At 40.9% G+C, this 25,286-nt stretch overlaps 2 protein-coding genes across 7 annotated transcripts in view; both read left to right on the top strand.

The window, feature by feature from the left end:
- Window positions 1-2,158, top strand: part of CUNH3orf33 (chromosome unknown C3orf33 homolog) — a 28,738-nt gene extending 26,580 nt beyond the window's left edge. Inside the window, exon 6 of the transcript XR_008960672.1 lies at window positions 896-2,158. The gene's annotated coding sequence lies outside the window, so the exon portion shown is untranslated. The remainder of the gene's footprint in view (window positions 1-895) is intronic.
- Window positions 2,159-3,891: 1,733 nt separating this feature from the next.
- The window catches only part of PLCH1 (phospholipase C eta 1), a 209,373-nt gene continuing 187,978 nt past the window's right edge, over window positions 3,892-25,286 (top strand). For 3 of the 6 annotated variants that reach the window (XM_057316041.1, XM_057316040.1, XM_057316042.1), the window contains exon 1: window positions 9,966-10,155. The gene's annotated coding sequence lies outside the window, so the exon portion shown is untranslated. Of the gene's footprint in view, window positions 4,266-9,959; window positions 10,156-25,286 lie in introns of those variants that run through there. The other 3 variants (XM_057316038.1, XM_057316039.1, XM_026497331.4) reach the window with 3 other exon arrangements.

Here is a 25,286-nt window from a genome sequence, read left to right on the forward strand (position 1 = left end):
AAAGGTGTTAATGGCTTTCTTTGGTGGCAGGTTTGGGAGATGGCAGGGTTGGGGAGCTTTGCTCTTTTTATCTACCAGAATCCATTCCTTCCCTCATTTGGGAAGAGCAGTTTCCTTTCTATGGGGGCCAAATCCTCCCTAACTCCTCATAGTTCTGCTGGGGCTGCTACTCAAAGTACCCCACCTCTTGGCTATAGGGCTGGGTGTATAATCAGAGACTGACTGTATGCATACACTCTACTTGTTGTGTTGCCCACATTAATTGACCTAGGGATGGACACATGACCTGAACCAGGTCAATTAGGATCCTTTCCTACAATCTTATTTACAGATGGTAAAAAAAAAGGGGGGGGGGCTTTCTTTCCCCTGCAATCACTAGCTGAGGTCATGGAGCTGTCCCTGGTGATGCTTTCTCCACCCACCAGCCTACAGAAGCAGCTCATATATAATAGGAAGGAATAAGGTTAAAACATTGGAAAAAGCTGGGAGAGAAAGAGTAGGATCAAAAGTGAGAATAAATGTGGGAAAGAAATGGATGATTCTGAATGCCTGCATCCAGTTATTCCTGAAGCCTTTATCCTTTCCTCTGTTGTAAGGTGGGAGTCAGTACACTGGCTACTTTCTTCGAGTTAGTTTGAGTTGGGGTTTTGTTATTTGTATCTAAAAGTAAGGCCATAAAGAGAGCCACTGCTCTCTTCAGGAGTACTATCTGAATCCCAGCTAAGAATTACCATCTCTCATTGTGTCTGGTACATGGGAAGTACTCAAGAAATGTGTGTTAGGAGAGATATAACTCATCCTGGATAATTCCTAAGCTCTTTGGTTATTCTTGTGACTTTTTGGTGCCTTGATTAAAAGAGATAATATTCATCTCCTTCACTTTCTTGCTTTCTAGATGTAACTTGAAGATTATTGCTGATTAAATTCGAGTATCTTAAATATGGCTATTTTTGCAACTGAAAGCACCATTTTTGCACAGCTAGAAAAATCGACTTTCAACACCGATTCCTAGTGCAGTTTTCTAAGAGAACCTTTATGATGTGCAGTGCAGCGGGCCCACCTCAAAGCACATCAATCATCTTACCAGCTATCAGGCACCTTTTACAGGATTTTCTGTGATCCTGGTGTCAGTGCACATTCTGTATCAAGGCAGAGGTGATATGTGGAAATCTGGCAGCTATTTAGAAGGGAGGCCAGGCAGTGCTGTGCCAGTATAATTAATGAGAGTCATCGCTCTGGAAGCCAGAGGAGAGTGGGGGTGGGGAAGGATGTCTTTCACCAGTAAATGGCATTTAAGAAAAATCGGTGCTTTCATAGCCCTTTTACTGCACAGAGGAGGTTAAGTCAAAGGACTGCTGTAAAGGGCTTTCCGTAACTCGCTGCACAGATGGAGGTCCCCGAAGCAAGGAAGATTCAACCCCAGACTTTTCAGCAGGGCTGATTTCAACCTTGAATTGAGCTACTAGCAGGAGTCCCTTATACTTGGAAAAGGGGTAAATCCTTACAGAAAGATTGTAGTTTAGGTGACCAGGAGACCATTCAAAAAAGGTACTACCATACAGGACTTCTGTTTTGCCTGCCCAAAGGAGTGTTAATCTAGATCCCATTTTTTTTCCAATTCCCTTGTATGCAGTGAAGGAAGGGGGTAGTATTTGTTTTGTTTTTCTATTGACTATTCGGTAACCATGGAAGGGTTTGTGTAACCTGGAGAGGCTGTTTACTACCCACTGTCTAATCCCTTTGTTATCATTCCCTCTGATTGTCACAAGCAGAGAAAAATAGTTCTGTTTGGCTTCTAAACACTTAGCAATTGAACAATATTTTCTTGGCTTTAGTTAGCGATTTTTCTCTGATTAATGGTGTTTAAGAAAAAAAAAAGCTCAGAGAGAAGAGCTACCTTAAAGGATTTATGGATCTATCCCTGTGTCCTAAACACTTAAGACCATGATTAAGTATGATTCACACGAAGGGAGGGAGAAGGGCCAGGAGGTGGGGTTTTAGCTGTTATCTGTAATGCTTTATTTAAAAAACAAGGGGTAGGAAGCAGGAGTATAATATGCCTTGATTTTGGTAGGTTTGAAATATTGCATAGCGAAAAAATTTTGAAGTTCATACAATTATGGAAATCGATTAAAACTTTCAAAATAAAGACTGCATGACAAACAAGTGCTCTTGTTGTGAACTTTGTGTCCAAGCTTATTTTACCACGTGTGTCTGTGGTTTTTTCAGGTCTAAGACAGACAAACACAGGAGGTTTGGAGTGGGTAACTTCCGTGGTTGTGTGAGGGGCTGTCTTAGTGTGTGTGTGTGTCTCTCTCTTACTCTGTCTTTTTGGCCTTCCTATTCACCATGGAGATCACCAGCAAAACAAAGCTCTAAAAAGCATGTTTGTATGCAAAGCAGGAAGCAATTTGGGGGTAGAAGAGTAGTTACCTGTTTAATTTCTTATAAATGGAGGATTTTTGTACGGGCATTTAAAAAAAAAATTAGGGAGCTTTCTTTCTTTGGAGCCAAAGGACCTTATATATCTTTTCCCAAACTGAATTTTTCCTGGCACCCTGGCATGAAGAAATTCAAGTGACTATTCTGGTGGCTTTTCCTTTTTTTTTTTTGAGAGTCCAGGATTGCTTTCAGGATAAAGTTTCTTCTTGCCCATGGTGCTTTGCTGTGACATTGTAATTGCCTCTGTTGAATTGAATAATACAAATGGGTTGTTTCTATGGTATCGGCTAAGTGGGATGAAAAGGTGAAACCCTAGATCTTGCGCTGAGAGGTCACGGCGCTACCACCCCCCACATTAACTGTCCGTCAAAGCGGACAGGCAGCCCTGCCCCGCTCTCCTAGCTCGAGCACTCATTTGTAACTTCCTGAGCAAATTCACGCATGAAAAAGAAAATGACTTTAGTTTATGTTGTCACTAAGCCCAGAAAATCCCTGCCAACCCTATGCTGCCAGCTTTTCCAGGACCTTCTTATTGGTGGAGAATTTCGAACTGAAGGTGAGTGAGGAGCAGAGTCTCGAAGTCCCTCCCAGCCAGGCTTTGAACTAACAATAGGGCAGGTTGAATGAAGGCTGATAAATGCAAATCCTGGAATCTTGAGACCGGATCGCACGGTGGCTGCCCAGGCCAGCGGTCGTCAGCCTTCCAGCAGCCGCACCAACCTGGTCAATCCCCATGTCTGTGCACTCGGATTTCATCTTTTCTTCACTATTTGAGTGCCTACTGTGTGCAAGCTTTCCTCCCCCGTGGCTGTGCTCTTACTCACCGCAGGATGGCTGCTGGAGTCTGCCTTACATTAATTTGATTGAATAATTGACCCGTTAACATGTAAGAGAAGCATCTGGAAGAAGAGACGGGGGAGGTGGGGATAAGAGTGTTACTTACACTCCCTCTTCCTCGGTCTTAGCTGCACTTCACTTAAGGCAGATCTCCTTAGTTATAACAGCGTAATAGTGCTATTTTCTTAGCATGGTAAGAGAAGGTGACATAAGACGGGCGGTTCGCGATTTTCTTTAAGGTGTGGTTCTGACACTTTTTTTTTTACTTTAGTGCAAGCTGTAAACGGTTCCCACCTCTCTGCTCTCTCACTTCCAACTTCGTTTCTCCAAACTCCTTTATCCTACAACCAACGAGGCTCTTGGGAACACAGCCCAAAACTGAGTATCAAGGAGCCGTCCCTGGGTTTGGGAAGCTTTGAAACCTACGGGGGAGAAAAGAAGACTATTCTCTGGCTTTTGCCTGCCAGAGAGCCTCGCAAGGGCGCGTGGGTCCCGGGGTCCTACCCCTGGAGGGCTGGGGCCCTTGGAGGCGGTGGGAGCTCCAGTCCACTCTCTCCAGCTCCAGTTCCTGATTTCCTCGGGAGCTGCGGGGCTGGGAGGGAGGGGGCTCCTGTGCGAGCGTAAGGATTTGAATGAGAAAGCAGGTTGTGGCGGCGGCGCCCCGCTCTTCCCTGCGCGTCTTGGGGGCTTCAGCTGGCTGTGAGGGAGAAGTGCGCTTCTGGGGGGCTTTTCTGTCCCTCGACAGGGTTTTCGACTTGAGAGTCACGGGGGCCCACAACTCATCACCCCAGCACTTTGGAGGTTGCTCCTGTGCCAAGGACTCCCAGGAATCCTTCAACTGCTGAACGCTCAAAGTTGAGCAGGTCAGTGCTTTGGGGGGAACTAGGCGGAACAAGAGGACTGGTAGACCAGACCAGGTGTGCAGAAGAGCAGGTGGCCCGAGTTCCTCTCTCCAGTCCCGGTCGGGACGCGCTCTTTAGGACTGTGTGAGTATTGTTGTGCGTGGGAATCCCCCAGACCCCCTGCGCGGAGAACCGGACCCCCGCTGGTGTTGTGGTGGGGGGGCGTCTCGTCATTCAGAAGATGTGGGTAGCGTGTGCCTGCACCAGAATTGAATTCTCGAGTCGCCCGTGGTGGTGAGTGGGGTTTCGCCTGTTGGAGGGTGAAGCTTTGCTGCAGGATGCTTCACCCACACGCGGGGTCCCAGGAACCCGTCTCTGACCTCCCGACAGCTCCGAGAGAGCAGGTCCACGTTTCCCAGCAAGGGGAGTGCGGTGTCCATTACACTTGGGGAGTCTCACGGCTCTTCCTGCGCTCAGTGACCCCACTCAGGACCTTCTCCGGGAAGACCGGGTACGCTCAGCGCCAGGAGGATTTACTCCATTACCCTTTCCTGGAATAAACGAGAGCACCAGAGCGACGCAGCGCGGGGCGGTGGGGGCAAGTCCCGGCCGCGCGGCGTCGCTCCCTGCGCCTGCGCGGGGTTCCCATGGCGACGGCGCCGCGAGTCCGAGATGCCACCCGGCTCGCCCCTAAGCCCAGTCCCCTGTTGAGCGTTGCGGGGGGCCCCCTCTCTCCTCCTCCTTTTCTTTGTTGTTTGTAACTCGGGATGAGTTTATGATCTCATTTTTACGTTAGCAGTTCAGCATTAAAACAATAACCAACTAAACAAATAGAAGATTGCCCCCAACCCCCTCCCCCCCCCCCCCCGCCCTTTCGCCTTACCATTTTGATCTTCTTAGACGGCAGAAAATGGTGAGAAATTGCTTATTGGGGCAGTAACTGAGACTTTACCCCCACTGAATAAAATATATGTCCTTGGAGGTGAGATATTTTAAAAAACATTCAGTCAGGTGCTTGCTCTTGAGCAATGAGGTTACAGACTTGTGCCTCCTTTATGCAAGTGGTGAGTGGGATGTGTGCAAACCCGAGCACCTGAGTCCTCCTTATGGCCTGTTTATGAAAAGAGATGAGCTCCCAAATGGACCAAAGTAAGTGCCAGTGAAAAGAAACAAAGGCTTTCCCAGAACGGGTGATTGTTTTTCCAGTTGCCCCTCAGTTTTGGTCACTTCTGGGGTTAATCTTCTGCAGGGAATGTTTCAAGAAGCCTTGACGGGAACCAGTCAGATTTCTCAAGCCTCCTGGTACACGTGTCATTTTCCTTTTCTTGAAATTGTGAGCCTTGACAGCTCTGTCCCTTTTAAGAAATCCCATTTGTTTACACTCAGGTTAGCGTTTGGCAAGGGTACACATCTTAAGGGTTATGTAGAAGGAGCTGCATCTTGTGCTCATTTTTCTAAGGTTGCATCAGTATTCGACAGCAGGATTAATATGCCTAGGTGCTATTAGATAAACAGTGGTTAATATCAACATAACTAATAAAGTGTAAAATGGAGTTACTCTTTCTGGAATTAAGTGTGGCGTAAAAATACCTTGGATGAAATACGGGGGCTACTGTCTTGCTGTACCCTACTTTCAAACAATTTGCCTTCAAGAATGGCACATGTTTATGAGTGGTAGAAGTTTTCAGACAATAACCTTCCACCATCACGCAAATGAAGTCAACGTAATATTACTTTTCAAATGATTAGCAAATAACATGCTGTTAAAGTTATCTCTGCCATCCCGTTCACTATAAATGCCTAAACATGATGCAATCCATCTAGTTCAAGTGTTAAAAAATGTCCAATTGAGTTTTTTCCCCTTTTCTCATAATTAAAAAAATAAAAAAAACTCTTAATTTTCAGGTTCAGATACTTTGTGACCCTATTTGGCGGTTTGTAACTGGCTCCAATTCCCTAATTCTCAGTGACATGTGTTTCTGCTGGTTCCAGGAGGTAAACTGCAGTTTAGCAGATCACGGGATAATGAGATTGCGAGTGCTTGGGGGGAAGGCTGGGGAAAGGCGATGGGAAGGAGACAAAGGGAGGGAAGGTTGATGGGCAGAGCCAGGATTTATAGCTGCACCAGATTCTGCATAAAAGCTGTGAACGTCCTTGCTTCTGTCTTCAAGATACATTTTCTTACATCGTCAGTATCAATTAAACTTATTTTTAGGATCAGTCTTCTAAATAATTAGGATAGAATTATAAAAATAGAATATTATAATGGTGCTTTATGTTAGTATGCCATAATGTAATATACTGGGAAAACTCTTAGTTAAATGTTTTCTATGTAATTTATTCATTTAGTCCACAAACATTTATTGAAAACTATATATAAGGCAGGATAAACCAATCCAGAGTCCTGCCTTCAATAAACTTAGAGTTGAATTCTGAAATAATTCTAATGCTGTTTCAGGTTTTCAGGTTTAAGGAGAACAGTTTTCAGGTTTAAGGAGAACAGTTGATTTAGTGTTGAGCAATCATACATCTAGATTCAGAAACAAATGCTTAAACTTTGATTTAAAAAATATCCTGAACAATGTTTTTGAGTATTTTAGATAAAAAATATAGACAGTAAGAAGCATGTGTGCGCCTTTTTTTTTCTTTTCTTTTCTTTTTTTTTTTTAACATTTTTGTGGTATAGACTGGGCCCAACAACTTGCTGTCTTCACAACTGCAGCACTGAGTTTGGGAGGAACAGAAAGCCCTGTAATTCTCAGGTTTCTTAGATGAAGATAAGGTGAGTGATTCAGTAGCTTTGTTCTGGCTCCCTGTTTCGTGACATCATAAACCTCCCGCAGCTCCCTTCTAAGAACAGTGTCGGTCTGTACGCATGAGGGATCATGACTATTATTTCCCTGGGGGAAAAAAAAGAGAGATGTAAAATTATGATAGAAGGATGAAAGGAATACGGTAGGGCATTTGTACATTGTAACTTTTGAGTTGGCATAATTCTAGGCATTTTTAGTGAGTTTAGACTCTTCTGAAATCCGTAAGAGCTCTGACACCTCCCCTGGCATAATATTGACCAAGGTTGACAACATCTTCCCGTTTTGTAGAACACAGAATGTTAGGGAGGCAGGAGTCCCCTTTTTTCCCACCATCTCACGGGTTTAACAACAATTATCAGCTCAGAGAATGTTGCTGAAGAGCATCCCCTTTTGGTTATTGCTCTTTGTCTAGGAAAATCAGACTCAGCTGCGAAGTGTGGACCAAGTGGTGCAGAACTCATTACTTTGAACAATGCCTCCTCGGCCTGGGAAGCATGTTTTCTCTCCTCGCTCGTAGCGGCTTATTCCAGGCTGGCGTTGCTCACAAGGAAAATCATTTAGACACAGTTCAGTGGACACTCACTCACATCTCTTTGACACCCGTGACCATTTTTGTTTAAGGAGAAATCAAGGACTGCTGTGGTAGGGTGTGCCGAATCAGAAGTGCATTTTAAGAAGCCCGTGAAGAAGTTTACACAGCTTTGTCTTATTATCATCAGGGTCTCTGTCTCCTGTGCTTCAAAGCAGAAGAGGACAGGATGGGTGCAGAGGGGACAACGCAGAGAACTTTTATAGCAAAGTTAAGAACATTCTCACCAACTGCATTTTGGATGCACTAAGCTAAGCACCTGTGCCTCATTATAGTCATAAAATTACAGAGCCTCGTTTCTGATTTCTAACAATCCTGCTGTTGCCGGGAAGTCAAGGACAGACTCCTGTGAAATCCTTGCTCTACACTTGAAATTACTATAGCTGTAGAGATAAAATGGTCAACAGCGATGTCATATGACTTAACCTACTTTCATTGAGTGGAACTGGTAGTGGGCACCTTCGGAGTATATATTTGGTTATATATATGTGTGTATCTTTTACAAATACATGGTTTGCATGTATGCAAAAGAGCCTTTTTTCACTTAGGATCTATTTTGGCCTGAGGAATTCTGGCATATATATGATCTAATATAATGGGGAACAGTTTTTCTGGTTTTTCATTTAGTAAATATCTTAAGGAGTTCTGGAAGAAAAGGAGAAAATGAACATTAATATGTTCTAACCACATGCCTAGACATTTACTCTATGTTTCTCTCTCTTTTTTAAAATTTTATTTATTTGTCAGGGAGAGAGAGAGAGAGTGCACACAAACGGCAGGGGGGGGGGGGGAGTGGCAGGCAGAGGGAGAGGGAGAAGCAGTCTCCGCCCTGAGCAGGGAGCCCGACATGGGACTTGATCCCAGGACCCTGGGATCATGACCTGAGCCAAAGGCAGACGCTTAACCGACTGAGCCACCCAGGCGCCTCTGTATGTCTCTTTAAAGCCCACAATAATCAAGAGGCAGGAATTATCTCATGTCACTGACGAGGCTCACAGAAGTTTGTTTCTTAGCCCAGGATCTAAGCCATCACGGAACAGACTTGGAGTTTGAGGTCTCTCTGTCTGTATGCTCTATCGTATCGTGTTTCCACTCAGGAAACAAAGACTCAATTTACAAAAAATACGGAGCTAGTTTTCTTTTCAGATTCACAATTCTATCCAAAGCACAGATAGCTAGAAATGTTTCTGATCAGCTTTTTGGTGAGCGGAGAAGCTGCATTTACTGTGTGGAGTTTAGAAGGTTATAAACTCAGGCCTGGTTCCAGAAAAACAGTCAAGACTTTGTTTATAAACTGTGTTGGCTATTTGTTTAGAAGTGGGTGGTGTTTAGGTTCTCTTCTGCAGAGGCTTTTCCACATCAAAGTGGCCCACTTATTTATCACTTCTGGACTGTTGTCACATTGTGGTGGGTCTGAGAGGATTGATTTTAATGCGTGTTTCCTGGCATCCCAAGACTTAGATATTGGCTTTATTGTATATAACCTTTGTCCACCTATTTTCTTGCAATAGTATTCATAGACTTATTGCTGGAATGAACCAAAGGGTGTCTTCCTGTAATGCTTTTCAAATTAGAGATCAGAATTATCTTGGAGAGTTGCTGAAAATTTCTAAACTTAAGCTGGAGTTTTGGTGTTCCTAACACAGCTTTGCTTTGTTGGGAATGAAACTGGATTGTAATGGGCTGGCTTCGGATTTGTAGTATTTTTTTTTTTTTTAAGATTTTATTTATTTATTTGACAGAGAGAGAGACAGCCCGCGAGAGGGAGAACACAAGCAGGGGGAGTGGGAGAGGAAGAAGCAGGCTCCCAGCGGCAGAGCCTGATACGGGGCTCGATCCCAGAACGCTGGGATCATGCCCTGAGCCGAAGGCAGATGCTTGACTGGACCACCCAGGTGCCCCGGATTTGTAGTATTTTTGAGCTGGTTTATCCATGCAGAAACTAAAGCTTAGGAATGTCCACACTTACATGGCTGAGCTGGGACTTGAACCTTGACATTGCCAGCAGACATCTGGTCTAATGCTCTTAGTAGCAAACCATGCTTTAAAAGCACACCTGTCTCCTGGGCCTTCTTTACTCCCTGATGCTAGCGGGAAAGAGAAGCTTGAGGGTTTCAGAAAATGGATGCTGGACCCCACTTTGGAAATCACTCTCGGCTTCAGGTACCACACAGGACCCTGGAGGGCTCCCTGGGTTTCCCTCTTCTTCAGTCTCTGTGGCTTACCCTACTCGCAGCCTCTTTTCTGTGCGGCAGGCTCTTCTGTACTTCACAAGGGACTTACACACTTGTCCCGCCATTCAGGTGTCAATGAATTATCAATTGCCACCAAGAGGCATAAGGATCTAGTTTAGCGGGGCATATGTAGGTTACTGATTAACTGATCTGAGGCAATCCTGGTTTCTTTTCATCTGCCTTCACTTCCTTGTTGCTAGTCCACAAGAACCAAGCATTCAAATTCAGCTTCCTACTTCCCTCTTCTCTCCCTTTTCAATTTCATGGAAGACGCCTCTGGACCGTGGAACAGGTCTCCATGGGGTGTTAATGTTACCTCTGCAAAACGACCCTGGGTGGGAACTTTGAAGATCTATACAGTTTTTTTTCAGGAATCAGAATCTTGGACCAGAAATTCAGTGAGTTGATTTGTCGTGTAATTGTATGCAATTTAGTTCTCTAAATCTTTTTTTTTTTTTTATTCCAAACAACTCTTTCTTAACTTTGAGTACTATGGGAGATAGTGAAAAGAAACTTATCTTTTTAAAAGAGATTTCTTTATAGAAAAGGGTAATGTGTTTATATAAGGAATTAAAATTATGTAAAGATCCCTTGATTTTTATTTCAGTTTAAAGACTTGGTTCTATACAACCATTTGTGTAAAAGAGAAGAAAAGGGAGGAAAAAAAAGGGAGAGTTTCCTCGTATGCATATCGAATATCTCTGGAAGAATATATAAGAAACTAATAATGTCGGTTGCTGGGAGACAGATATGACGTAAACTATTATTGTACACTCTTTTGAATTTTGAAACTTAAACTTACTAAAAGTAAAAAAAAGAAAGAACACTTGGGTTTCAATAATAATGAAATAAATAAGTAATCACATCCTGACTCCCAAGTGGTAGAAGTAAGAGACTGGGGGGCGCCTGGGTGGCACAGAGGTTAAGCGTCTGCCTTCAGCTCAGGGCGTGATCCCGGCATTATGGGATCGAGCCCCGCATCAGGCTCCTCTGCTATGAGCCTGCTTCTTCCTCTCCCACTCCCCCTGCTTGTGTTCCCTCTCTCGCTGGCTGTCTCTATCTCTGTCAAATAAATAAAATCTTTAAAAAAAAAAAAAAAAAAAAAGAAGTAAGAGACTGGGAAGAAATTTTAAAGAAAAGCAATTTTCTTACTATCTTTTTTTTTAAATTAGCATACGGTGTTATATTAGCTTCAGGTGTATAATGTCGTAATTCAACGATTCTATACATTACTCGGTGCCCATGACAATGAGTGTGCTCTATATCCCCTTCACCTGTTTCACCCATCCCCCCACCTACCTCCCTTCTGGTAACCACTAGTTTATTCTCTTTACTTAAGAGTGTTTTTTAGTTTGCTTTTTTTTCTTTGTTGTTTGTTTTATTTTTTAAATTCTACATATGAGTGAAATCATATGGTATTTGTGTTTCTTTGACTTTTTTCACTTAGCATTATACCCTGTAGATCCATCCATGTTGTTGCAAATGGCAAGATTCATTCTTTTTTATGGCTGAGTAATATTCCATTGTATATATAGATACCACATCTTCTCTATCCATTCATCTCCTGATGGACACTTGGCTGCTTCCATAATTTGGCTATTGTAAATAATGCTGCAATAAACATAGGGGTACATATATATTTTCAAATTTGTGTGTTCATGTTCTTTGTGTAAATACCCAGTAGTGGAATTACTGGACCATATGGTAATTCTGTTTGTAATTTTTTGAGGAACTTCCATACTGTTTTCCACAGTGGCTATGCCAGTTTGTGTTTCAACCAGCAGTATACAAGAGTTCCTTTTTCTCTATACCCTTCTCAACACTTGTTTCTTATGTTTTTGATTTTAGCCATTCTGACAGGTGTGAGGTGGTATCTTGTGCTTTTGATTTGTATTCTTTCTTACTATCTTTTGAAGTTTCACCAAAGTTTACATTTAGTAATTTTTAAAAGCAGTTTTCCTTAAGCTCTTTTGGATTTCAGTAACAGGGCTGGGGAAGTTTTTTGATTTTTTTTTTTCTTGTCGTTTTCTTCCTTCTCATAAAACATCACCTATTGGCTACAGCCAGACTCAGTGGGCCAGTGGGACTCAGACGTGTCCCATTCTTGAGCAACTAAACCTATCTTCTGCTGGCACTGTGTTTATGGAGCAAAGGCTAGAACTCCACCCTCCACACTCTGCCCCATTATTTTCTCCCATAGAGAAATCCCTGCAATGTGATTGTTTTTTATTTTCCTGAGCAGTGTCTGAATGTGAATGTCAGAGGGATCCTTTCTTCTCAAATTGAAAAAGAAAAAAAAAGCTTGTACACAAATGTTTTATTCTGAACCATAGCTTTTTTTGTTTGTTTGTTTTAAATGGGTTGTGAATTGGAAGTATTTTTCTGTTTACTGGGTAAGTCATTAAAATACAGTCTTGGAAGGGAATGAACACAACTGTATACAAACTTCTTTTTCACTTGTCAAAAGAGAGAAATGTGAAATCTATTATTTAGCGTCCAAGTTTCAGTCAAAAGCAAAAACTCAAATCAAGACCAGTTCTCAACACATTCTTTTTTTTTTTTTTAAAGATTTTATTTATTTATTCGACAGAGATAGAGACAGCCAGCGAGAGAGGGAACACAAGCAGGGGGAGTGGGAGAGGAAGAAGCAGGCTCATAGCGGAGGAGCCTGATGTGGGGCTCGATCCCAAAGGCAGACGCCCAACCGCTGTGCCACCCAGGCGCCCCTCTCAACACATTCTTAGATTTCTCCTCTGAAATTTGGTGAAGTAAAAAATTATATATCTGCCTACAAAATTCTTCCTTTTTTTTTTTTAAAGTTGACTATTTTTCTTTTCTTTTTCTTTTTTTTAAGTAGGCACCACGCCCAGCCGTGGAGCCCCAATACAGGGCTTGAACTCATGACCCTGAGATCAAGACCTGAACTGAGATCGAGTCAGACACCCAACCGACTGAGCCACCCAGGCACCCCCCCCCAATTCTTCTTCTTTTTCTTTTTAAAGATTTTATCTATTTATTTGTTTTAGAGAGAGGGAGAGAGAGAGGGTGAGTGGGGGGAGGGGCAGAGAGAGAGAATCCCAAGTAGACTTCCCGTTGAGCCCAGAGCCCCTTGATCTCATGACCCTGGGATCATGATCTGAGCCAAAATCAAGAGTCGGCTGCCCAACCGACTGAGCCAACCAGGTGCCCCCCTCCCCCAAATTCTCTTTGCTATGTTACTTTTTATTTGTTAGAAAAGAATGACTGAATAGATCATATGTTCTCATGCTTAACAATTTAAAAAACTTAAAAGGGCATTCAATGAAAATTCTCTCTCACGTCTGTCCCTCAGCCAACCAGCTGTTTCTCTAATAACCAACAGTATTACTCATTTCTTGTGTATTTTTTTTCAAAACAACACATGTGTGTAATTATGTACGTAATATATATAGTAGTCCCTCTTGTCTGCGGTTTTGCTTTCCCCAGCTTCAGTAACTGGAAGCCGGAGATCTCCTGACTATTTGTCAGAAGGTCAGTCGCAGCCTAACGCTCCGTCACACTGCCCGCGTCACTCACCTCTCTTCACCTCCTCACGTAGGCATTAGTCATCTCACATCACCGCAGTATGAGACATTTCGAGAGAGAGACCACATGTATCACATACATAACTTTCATTACAGTGTATTGTCATACTTGTTACACTGTTATTGTTGTTAGTTTCTTACTGTGCTTCATTTATATATTAAGCTTTATCCTAGGTATGTATAGGGAAAAAAACATTGTAGGTGTAGAGCTCACAGGAGGTATAGCCACCATTTTAGGCATCCACTGGGGGTCTTGGAACATCTCTTGTGTGGGTAAGAGGGGACCACTCTCTATGCAAATACATACGGATTCTTTTTTTCTCCTTTTAAAAATAATAGTGCACTAGTCACATGATTTTGCATTTCTTCTTGTAACAATGTAGTTTATCATTCTATATCAGCCTATAGAGCTTCTTAAGTCTTTTTTTTAAAAAAGTTATTTCTTTAGAGCAGTTTTAGTCCATAGCAAAATTGAGGGGAAGGGACAGAGATTTCTCATGTACTCCCTGTCCCCACATGTGCACTCCCTCCCCCCTTATCAACATTCCGCACCAGAGTGGTACGTTTATCACAATTAATGAACCTACACTGACACATCATTATCACCTAAAGTTCATGGTTTACCTTATGACCCACTCTTGGTGATGGAAATTCTATGGGTTTGGACAAAGATACAATGACATGTACCTATCATTATGGTTTTGTACTGAATATTTTCATTATTGTAAAAATCCTGTGCTCTGCCTATTCATCTGGCCCCCACCCTTCAACTTCTGGCACCCAGGGATCTGATTTTTTCACTGTTTTGTCTTTTTCAGAATGTCATACGGTTGAAATCCTATAAAATGTAGCCTTTTCAGATTGGCATCTTTACTCAGTAATATGCATTTAAGGTTCCCCCACGTTTTTTCATGCTTGACAGCTCATTTCATTTTAGCACCAAATAATATTCCATTGTCTGAATGTACCACAGTTCATTTACCCATTTACTTGCTGAAGGACATCTTGGTTGCTTCCAAGTTTTGGCATTTATGAGTACAGCTGCCATTCATAAGTGCAGGTGTTTCTGTGAACGTAAGATTTTATTTATTTATTTGTCACAGAGAGAGAGAGAGAGCACAAGCAGGGGGAGCAGCAGGCAGAGGGAGAAGCAGACTCCCTGCTGAGCAAGGAGCCCCAAGCGGGTCTTGATCCCAGGACACTGGGATCATGATCTGAGCTGAAGGCAGATGCTTAACCAACTGAGCCACCCAAGCGTCCCTCTGTGAACATAAGTTTTTAACTCCTTTGGGTAAATAACAAGGAGCATTATTGCAGAATTGTATGGTAGGAGTATGTTCAGTTTTGTAAGAAACCACCAAAACTGTTCCAGAGTAGCTGTACCATATTACATCTCCACCGGCAATGAATGAGAGTTCCTGTGTTCCACATCCTTTTTTAAATTTATTTTTTAAAAGATTTTATTTATTTATTTGAGAGAGAAAGAGAGAGAGAGAGCACAAGCAGGCGGAGTAGCAGGCAGAAGGAGAAGGAGACACAGGGAGCCTGATGCAGGACTCGATCCCAGAACCCTGGGATCATGACTTGGGCTGAAGGCAGACGCTTAACTGACTGAGCCACCCAGGCTCCCCTGTGTTCCACATCCTTGCCAGCATTCGGTGTTGTCAGTGTTCTGGATTTTGGCCCCTCTAACAGTTATATAGTGGTATCTCATCATTATTTTAAATTTTCATTTCCTTGATGACATAGGGGGATCATCTTTTCATATGCCTATTAGCCATCTGTGTATCTTCTTTGGCTGGTGCCTGTTAAGATCTTTGGCCCATTTTTAATTGGATTATTTTCCTTGTGTTTCCATTTTTTTGTGTATTATGAGTAACACTCCTTTCTCAGTTGTGCCTTTACAAATATTTTCTCCCAGTCTGTGGCTTGTCTTATTCTCTTGTCACTGTGTTTCACAAGGCAGAAGCCTTTACTTTTAATGAAGTCCAGCTTACCAATTCATTGTTTCATGGATAGTGCTTTTGGTGTTGTATCTGAAACAGTGTTGCCACTCTCAAGGGCACCTGAGTGTTGTCCCGTGCTCTCTTCTAGGAGTTTTATAGTTTTGCAGTTTACATTTAGGTCTGTGATTCATTTCGAGTTAATTTTTGTGAAGGATGTAAGCTCTGTGTCTGGTTTCATTTTTTTGCATGTGGATATCCAGTTGTTCCAGCGCCATTTGTTGAAAAGACTGGTTTTGCTCCATGGTATTGCCTTTGTTCTTTGTCAAAGATCAGTTGATCTTTTTTTTTTTTTTTTTTTTTTTTTCCTTAGTGAGCTCTATACCCAATGTGGGGCTTGGACGCATGACCCCGAGGTCAAGAGTCACATGCTCTACTGACTGAGCCAGCCAGGCACCCCGACCGGTTGGTTCTATTGACGCGGGTCTATTTCTGCACTGTCTGTTCTTTTCCATTATGTATTTAGTTTTTGGCCAATACCAGACAGTCTTTCTTAATTGTTGTAGCTTGAGAGTATGTCTTGAAGTTGAATAGCGTCAGTTTTCCAGATTTGTTCTTTTTTAATATTGTGTTGGATCTTCTGGGTTCTTTAATTTTTTTTAATGGCTGCATATTTTCCACCAAATGGGTGTACTGAAATTTTTAAAAATATTTTATTTTTAAGTAATCTCTATACCCAACATGGGGCTTGAACTCACAACTCGGAGATAAAGAATCACATGCTCTATGGACTGAGCCAGCCAGGCGCCTCTGGATGTACTAAAATTTAACCAGATTAATGGATAATTAGGTTGCTTCTGATATTTTGAAAACAACGATGCAATGATTAACCTTAATATATACCATATTACACATGTCTAAATACAGCTATAAGATATATTTTTGGAAGTAGAATTGCTAAGTTAAAAGTATATACACTTGTAATTTTGATAAAATTGGCTTCCAGAGAATTTGTATTTTTTTTACTTCTATCAGAAATGTATTACAGTAACAATATCCACACTCTTATCAACACAGTTTGTCAACAAACTGTCGATTTTTGCTAATCTAATAGGTAAAAATAAACATCTTGTTATAGATGAAACTTGCTTTTCTTGTACTCACTTAGGAGTGAGCAGAGTGTCACAGCAAAAGGTGTCACTTCATTTTTTCCAGTAGAGATCAAAAGATCAACTTTGAAAAAGAAACAAATGAGTAATTTTTTGATCATCGCCTGGTAGAAGAACAGGGTCAGCACACTTAACTTTTCTTAGATAATATGCATTAATTGCCTTTCACACCTTCCTTTCAAATCTCAACATTTCCCTTATCTCCCTAGGGCTAGGAGAGTTCTTCTTCTTTTTTTAAAAAATATTTTATTTATTTATTTGTCAGACAGAGAGGGAGAGGGCAAGCAGCGGGAGCAACAGGCAGAGGGGAGAAGCAGGGTCCGCACTGAGCATGGACCCCGATGTGGGACTCAATCCCAGGACCCTGAGATCATGACCTGAGCTGAAGGCAGACGCTTAACCAACTGAGCCACCCAGGTGACCTGAGAGTTATTCTTTGACACCCGAAAACACCTCCTATCATACATGCTGGCAGGAGGGTATGAACATCGTATAGCTTGGCTGTGGCCCTGCTTGGTTCCAGTCCTTGGAATCGAAGCTAGCTTGAATTCCTTAGTATCCTTTGTGGCTGCATAGGTTCTTGTCTCCTAGCATTACTGAAGGAAAAGACGAAATCTTGGACATTCAGACTTCGATGGATTCTGATGCTGTTTGCTTGGATACTCAGGAGATCCCTGCTCTTCCTTGAATGGGGATGAGATTCTCATGGAAAAAGGGAAGATTCTGAGGGCAGCTGTGAACAAGACCCAGCCACTACAATATTGTATCCCCACTCCAGTTCCCATGATTTTAAAGTGAACATATTAGGTATTCAAGGGGAGGAAACTATGCAAGAGAATATAATAAATGAAAACATATAGGCCAGTGACAAATAACCAGGAGTTAGTTGCAATATCTTTAGTCTTTTTTTGTAGTAGTTTAAGAAAAAACCTCACCAAAATCCACGTGATAAATTTCATATAAGGAATTTATAATACCGGTTGGTTTTATTTTCCAATTTTTCTCATTGTTGTTTTCTATGACACCTTTCTTCAGATGACAACTTCAGACAAGTTGGTTGTTAGTTGGACCTAAAAAGAATGAAGAACCCACAGTTAATGTGAAGTTCAGTCATGTATTTAACTTGCAGTACCTTCACCAGCTTCCTATTTTTCCCAGAGCTGCTTTTTTTTTTCTTTTTAAAGATTTATTTATTGGGGTGCCTGGGTGGCTGACCCTTGATTTCAGCTCTGGTTGTGATCTCAGGGTTGTGGGATTCTTGCTCTCTCTTCTTCTCCCTCTGTCCCTCCCTGCTTGCATGTACTCTCTCTCTAAAAGAGAATACATAAGTAACAAAATAAAATGAAAAAGGATTTATTTATTTTAGAGAGAGAGAGAACATGCGTGCACATGTGTGTGGGGGGGAGGGGCAGAGGGAGAGAGAATACCGCCCCCCCCCCCCAGCTGAGCATGGAGCCCATCATTGGGTTTGTTCCCATGACCCTGAGATCGGGACTTGAGCCTAAATCAAGAGTCCTGGTGCTTAACCACCTGAGCCACCCAGGCGCCCCTCCAGAGCTTCTTAAGAATTAAGACTTCAGCTCATGAAAAACAAAGCTGATTTTCCACAACTTAAAAATATTTGACTAGATTTCTTTTTTTTAATGCTCTCTTCAGCTTGACAGTGCTTATGACCAACTCAGGTTTAATGATCCCATCTCCTTTTGTAACTATTGCTTTGAGGACTTTTTATATTTCCTTCTTATAATTTCTGATAAATCTGCATACAGCAGGAACTTTCTGTTGAGCAGTTAGAGGGTTCAACATCTCCGCTGGCTTTGGAGAAACTAAACTGTAACTTTATTACCATTATCTTAGGCTAAAATCTTTATAAAAATATTTCAGTATTGCCATTATCTTTCTAAAGAGAGGTCTTTCTCAGGGCTTACATTCTGAATAATTTATGTTTAAAGCATCCTTGGCGAAATGTTATTTTTACCGGTTTCCTTATATGTTCTTTGTTATATCACATTGCATTTAAACAGCGTACTAATAATGTATGTTAGTAATTTTTACCTTGATAACTGAGAGCAGTATTTTGGGCATCTACAGCTCCTTTCTACTAAGATGTCCTTCCCACCTAACCCTCCCTTCCCTTCTTCCCTCTTTTATTATTATTGTTATTACTATTATTATTATTATTATTATTAAGGTTATATTTTATTTATTTGTCAGAGAGAGAGAGAGAGCACAAGCAGGGGGAGCAGCAGGCAGAGGGAGAAGCAGGCTCCCGGCTGAGCCAGGAGCCTGATGCAGGACTCAATCCCAGGACCCCGGGATCAGGACCGGACCGGAAGGCAGATGTTTAACTGACTGAACCACCTAGGTGTTCCTTATTGTTTCTTTTTAAATTATTTTTTAAGTATGCTCTATGCCCAATGTGGGGCTTGGGCTCAAGACCCCCAAATCAGGAGTCACATACTCTACCAACTGAGCCCGCCACTCCCCCGTCCCTCCTCTTCCTTCTTTTAAACCTACTGATGCTTTGAGATCTGGCTCCAACCTCCCACCCTCCAGGCATTCCTTCCTCACTGCCTTGGTTTCTTTTTTTCAACTCCTGCAGTATGCTTCATTTGCCGTCTTTCATATATCCTGCCCTTTTCTGTGCAGGTTTTCTATCAATCTTTTTTGTTTCTATGTATGTCCTGTTTTCACATCTGGATTGTTAGTTTCTTTTCTTTTCTTTTAATTTTTAATTTAATTTTATTTTTAAGTAATTTCTACTGTCAACATGGGGCTCAAACTCAATATCCCCAAGATCAAGAGTTGCGTGCCCTACCAACTGAGCCAGCCAGGCTCCCCTGGATTGTTAGTTTCTTTCTTTCTTTCTTTCTTTCTTTCTTTCTTTCTTTCTTTCTTTCTTTCTTTCTTTCTTTCTTTCAAGATTTTATTTATTTATTTGACAGAGAGAGATAGCGAGAGAGGGAACACAAGCAGGGGAAGTGGGAGAGGGAGAAGCAGGTTTCCCGCTGAGCAGAGAGCCCGATGCGGGTCTTGATCCCAAGACCCTGGGACCATGACCAGAGCCAAAGGCAGACGCTTAACGACTGACCCACCCAGGCGCCCCTGGATTGTTAGTTTCTTGATGGCTGGTACTATGTTTAGGCATCACTCCATCCCCTCAGTAACTATAGTGCCCAGAGGGTCCAGAGCATGCTTGTGGGTTATTTGATTCATAAATTGATTGGGGGGCAGTTTATAGCCTTTCGCACCTTAAAGACTCCTGGACTCCTATTTTTGGGCACAAAAAGGGGATGCACTTTGCTGCTTGCCTTGCTTTCTAGTTGGGACGGAGAGGGGATGTTGACTGGAGGTTTAATTGACCAGTGGAAGGTAGATCTCTTATTAGAGGTGCAATCATTGCTGGGTGGAAGGGGTAGGGAAAGCAGGCAAATATGAAACTCCAACACATTCCCTATGATAAGTAAGCCTCCTTCTTTCATTGTTGGGTACGGAAGTAGAAGAAGAGGGTAAGATGAACTCAGGAAAACTGGGAGATCTGCCCCTCTTTGGGGATGCCTTTTCTGGGACCGAATTCTGGGCATCCTTATATATGAAAGAATTGGGGGCAGAGCTATTCTGAAGTCCATTTTCAATATTTAAAAAGTTTGGAAATTTCTGGTTTAGAGGCTATTAGTATGAATCAAGGCTTTTTGGATGTTAGACCTACACATAATAGAAGAAATTAGAATTGTAAAAAAAAAAATCTGCTGTTAGAGTATCATCAGGAAGAGCCTTCAAATGTGATCAGAGGTGTTAATATTGGGCTAGATTGCAAGACTGATGGCTGCTGAGTATTGCAATCTGGTTTCCAGTCATTCCTTTGGGTGTTGTTTTATCAATGTAGTCTTCATTTCTAATCAGCTTTTAAAATGCAGGAATATATAAAAAATGATGGAGAGGCGCCTGTGTGGCTCAGTTGGTTAAGCGTCTGCCTTGGGCTCCGATCATGATCCCAGGATCCTAGGATCGAGCCCCAAGTCCAGCTCTCTGCTCAGGAGGGAGTCTGCTTCTCCCTCTACCTCTGCTGCTCCCCCTGCTTGTGCTTGTGCCCGCCTGCATTCTCTCTCTCTCTCTTTCTCTCTGTCAAATAAATAAAGTAATAAAATCTTAAAAAAAAAAATGACGGAAATATGCCAGCCCTGACCTAAGCATAGGGAAGTGGAGAGGATTGAAAATAGGAAAGCCTAGATTTCATTAGTGATTCTGTCATACTTAGTTGTGAGTGCTATCTCCCTTTATCTTTCTGTCTTTCTGTCTCTTGCATTATTTACTGAGAAACAAAATTACATGGATCTTAAGAGTGCAATCTTTGAAAAAAAAGAGTGTGATCTTTGGAGTTAGATTTTTTGAGTTTAAATCCCACTGTTGTCACTTGACTGCTGTGGACCTTAGGTAAATACTTAATACCTCTGTGCTTCTGTAAAATGGAGATAGTAAGTATACCTAGCCCTTAGGATCATTGTAAGGATTAAATAAAATAATACAAAATATTTACCACAATACCTGGCAAATAGGGAGTGTTAAAATATCAGCAGTTATTACAAAGTGACAGGCACCAAACTAATATGTTTTTGGCCTAGATCAAGTCCTGACTTGGCTGTTAAACCCCAAGGATCTGTGGCTTTAAGTGTGAATTCCCAGGGTTGAATTCTCTTTCTAGCAATACAGTTTGCCAGCACTCTGGCTGAAATAATTTAAAGATGCTGGATACAATGGAATGTTAAATGCAATGAACCAGTATGGAAATAATGAATATTCAGGCCAAAAGCTAAGTGAAGGGGGATCTATTGCAATGAAGCTGGCTTTTTCCTGGAGGGCATTTGCCAAACCAGTTTATCTTGTACTTCTTTTTTCCTGGTCTTGAGGACAAAAGGGATAAGAGACTAGGTGAGACATCTGAGTGGGAACCTTTGGTTATACAGCTGGGACTTCAGAAGGCTTCTCCCTCAATATAAGGGTGAATTAGAATGAAAAACAAAACAAAACAAAACAAAACAAAACTCCTCTCTCTTTCAAACTGTTTAAGACTGTAAGAAAAATCACCCATCAAAAACTGTGGTTCTGGGGCGCCTGGGTGGCACAGCGGTTAAGCGTCTGCCTTCGGCTCAGGGCGTGATCCCGGCGTTATGGGATCAAGCCCCACATCAGGCTCTTCTGCTGTGAGCCTGCTTCTTCCTCTCCCACTCCCCCTGCTTGTGTTCCCTCTCTCGCTGGCTGTCTCTCTCTCTGTCGAATAAATAAATAAAATCTTTAAAAAAAAAAAAAAACAACAAAAACTGTGGTTCTGAACTAATGCTTGATATTTGGTCCTGAGAATTTGTGAAACTAAACCAGCTCTAATACAGATGTGTGTGTAGAATTACAATAATTAGATGGTCAGAAAACCCTCACAATGAACATTTGATTTAAGGGAGTTCCTACAGGGCGACTGGCTGGCTCAGTCCGTAGAGCATGTGACTCTTAATCTCAGGGTTGTGAGTTCAAGCCCCATGCTGGGCATGGAGCCTACTCAAAAGAAAGAAAAAAAAGAATTCCTACATTGCAAGTGTTCCTGGTACTGTGCAAAAGCCAGTTTCCACTTTTCTTTTGGAGGAATATATTTTTGTCCTGGACTTCAGAGAATCCCCATCAATAGAATTTGAACAAAAATAAGCATTTCAAAGTAAAAAAAAAATGACTAAAAACAGGATGTGAGCTGAAAAATAAGAAACTGTAAAGATGAACCAACCTATTTGAAAAACAACCATACAGAGCTTGAAAAAATAAAGACAGAATAATTGAAAATCAGAACTCAGTGAATGGATTTAACAATTGGTTAATCCAAGCTGAGTAGGAAAATAGTTAACTGAATGATCCAGCTGAAGAAAATTTCCAGTGGCAACACATAGAAGCAAAATGATGAAACACCCAAAAGACAGGTTAATCAATGTGGAAGTTGGAGAATTCAGATCCCGCATAAGTTTATAGTTTCAGAAAGAAAAGAGAGAAAACAAGAGGAGGCAACATTTAAAAGATAATGCCTGAGAATTTTCAAGGACCAAAAAAAAAAATCACTGTCCATAATTCGTGAGGTCACATGAATCCCAATCATGAGTAAAAAGACTTCCACACATAGATAAAATATGATTAAATTATAGAACACAAAAGACAGAGAAGATCTTAAGCAAGGTCAGAAAGGAGAAGCAGTGTTTCTTTAAAGACGTGGTAAGTTATCCTGATAATGCAATAACAGAAGATAGAAGAAAATAAAAAATTATCTTTCTTGTATTGACAGAAATTAACTGTCAGTTTAGAATTTTATTTCCATTAAAGGTATCTTTAAAAAATGAGAGCAGAGACTTTGCAGACCTCACAAAACCTAGAGTTTGTTCTAGCAGATTGTCACTGAAAGGGTGTACTTCAGGCAGAGGAAAATTATTCCCAGATGTATGGTCTCAGAAACAAAAAGCGATGAAGAGCAAAGAAAAGGAAAAATTTGTAAGTTAAAGCACATACCGATTGGATAAAACAATAGTGTCTTCAGCGGGAACTAGATAAAATAAATGACAGAAGTTGGAGAAGTTAAAGGAATTAATATCTTATAAAGTTCCTGCATGGTTTGGGAGGAAGTTAAAGATACTGGTTCAATTTAGATTTTGGTTAGTGAAGTGTGCATGGTGAAATTTCTGTAGCAACCACTAAAAAGGACTGAACAACCTCCTAGCTAATGGGGAAAATAGACACGAGGAAAATAAACCTTGAAGTCAAAAAAGCTGAGAAAAGAAATATAGAATAAGACAAGTAGAAAGTATAAAACAAGATCTAGAAATAAATAACACATGTATCAGTAATTATAATCCGAAGGAATCAAAGATTGTTACACTGGATGAAAAATGAATTCAGTTATTTGCTGTTTATAGAAGATATGTCTGAAACATAAGGATATAGAGAAGTTAAAAGTAAAAGAATAGGGGCGCCTGGGTGGCACAGCGGTTAAGCGCCTGCCTTCGGCTCAGGGCGTGATCCCGGCGTTATGGGATCGAGCCCCACATCAGGCTCTTCTGCTATGAGCTTGCTTCTTCCTCTCCCACTCCCCCTGCTTGTGTTCCTTCTCTCGCTGGCTGTCTCTATCTCTGTCAAATAAATAAAATCTTAAAAAAAAAAAAAGTGAAAGAATAGAGAAAGGCAAATGAATGATTAAAAACCAAAAGACAGCCTGCCTTATTGACATTGGGCAAAATAGACCTTAAATGCTGAAAGAGCCTTTTTAGAAACAAAACTGGTCATATTGGTTAAAAGTTTCAACTCATCAGAATGATGAACTTTTAAAAATTTTATTTTAATTTGTATAGTTAGCATGCAGTGTTAAGTTAGTTTCAGGTGTAAAATATGGTGACTCAACAATTTCATATATTAGTTCTATCATGATAAGTATACTCTTAATTCCCACCACCTATTTCACCCATCCCCCACCCACCTCCCCTCTGGTAACCATCACTTTGTTCTCTATAGTTGAGTCTGTTTCTTGGTTTGTCTCTTTTTTCCCCTTTGTTTGTTTTTGTTTCTTAAATTCCGCATATGAGTGAAATTATGTATGTCTTTTCTGACTTACTCCATTCAGCACAGAATGAAACACTTGTATGCTCAATATAAAGCAAAAATTGAGAAGACTGTAATGAGACACATATACACTTGACCCTCGAACAACACAGGTTTCAACTACACAGGTCCGCTACACATGGATTTTTTTCAATAAGTGCAGTATTGTAAATCTATTTTCTTTTATGATTTTATTAACATATTGTTTTCTGTAGCTTACTTTATTATAAGAATGTAGTATAGAATACATATAATATATGGAATATGTATTCAGCGACTGTTTATGTTATCCATAAGGTCAGCAGCAGGCTGTTAGTTTTTGGGGGAGTCAAAAGTTATATGTGGATTTTCAACTGTGTGGGGTGTTGGCATCCTTAATCCCCACATTACTCAGGGATCAACTGTATTACTAGTGAGAGTTTAATATATTTCCTCAGTGCTTGATAAAGTGGGAAAAAGTTCAGTGATCATATGCAAGATTTGAGCAGTATAGTTTGAATAAGTTTGAGCTGATAGACATGAAGATCACTGTATCTCAAAACTGCAGAATGTGCATTTTTTTGAAACACACATAGAACATTTATTAAAAATGACTTCATACTTTGTTACCAGGCAAGTCTTAACAATTATTAAATAATTGGTATCATATAGACCAGATCTGTGACCACAATGCAATTAAGCTAGAAACTGATAAAAATATAACGATGAATAATCATAGAAATACTTCAAAATGACCTTTGCATCAAAGAAGGAATCGTAATGGAAATCAAAGTTTTTTAACTGGAAGATAAGAAAAATACTATAGGTCAAAATTTGGGGAAAGCAGCTAAAGCATGTGTAAATGCTTATATTAGAAAAGAAAACCTGAAAATTAGCTAAATGTTGAAGTTAGAAAGTTCAAAAAAGGTGCAAAAGAGATTCAAAGAAAATAGAAAAGCATAGTAGTAATAATTTAATGTTATTCATTAGAGAGGATCTATAATGACAAATTTTGGCTCTTTGTAAAAGCCAGTCATGTTTATAAACATATGGTGAGATTGACTTAAATAGAAGAAGAGAACAGTATAAATAAACAGTATTAGGAGTGGAAAAGCAGATGTTTTAGATACTAAAAAGACTGTATTATGAACTAATTTATGCTAAAACATTTGAAAGCTTAGAGGAAATTAATAAATTACTGGACAAATATGACTTACCAAAACTAAATTTGGAAAAATAGAAAGGCTAAATAACT

The sequence above is a fragment of the Ursus arctos genome, unplaced genomic scaffold (genome assembly GCF_023065955.2).
Source record: "Ursus arctos isolate Adak ecotype North America unplaced genomic scaffold, UrsArc2.0 scaffold_20, whole genome shotgun sequence".
NCBI lineage: Eukaryota > Metazoa > Chordata > Mammalia > Carnivora > Ursidae > Ursus > Ursus arctos.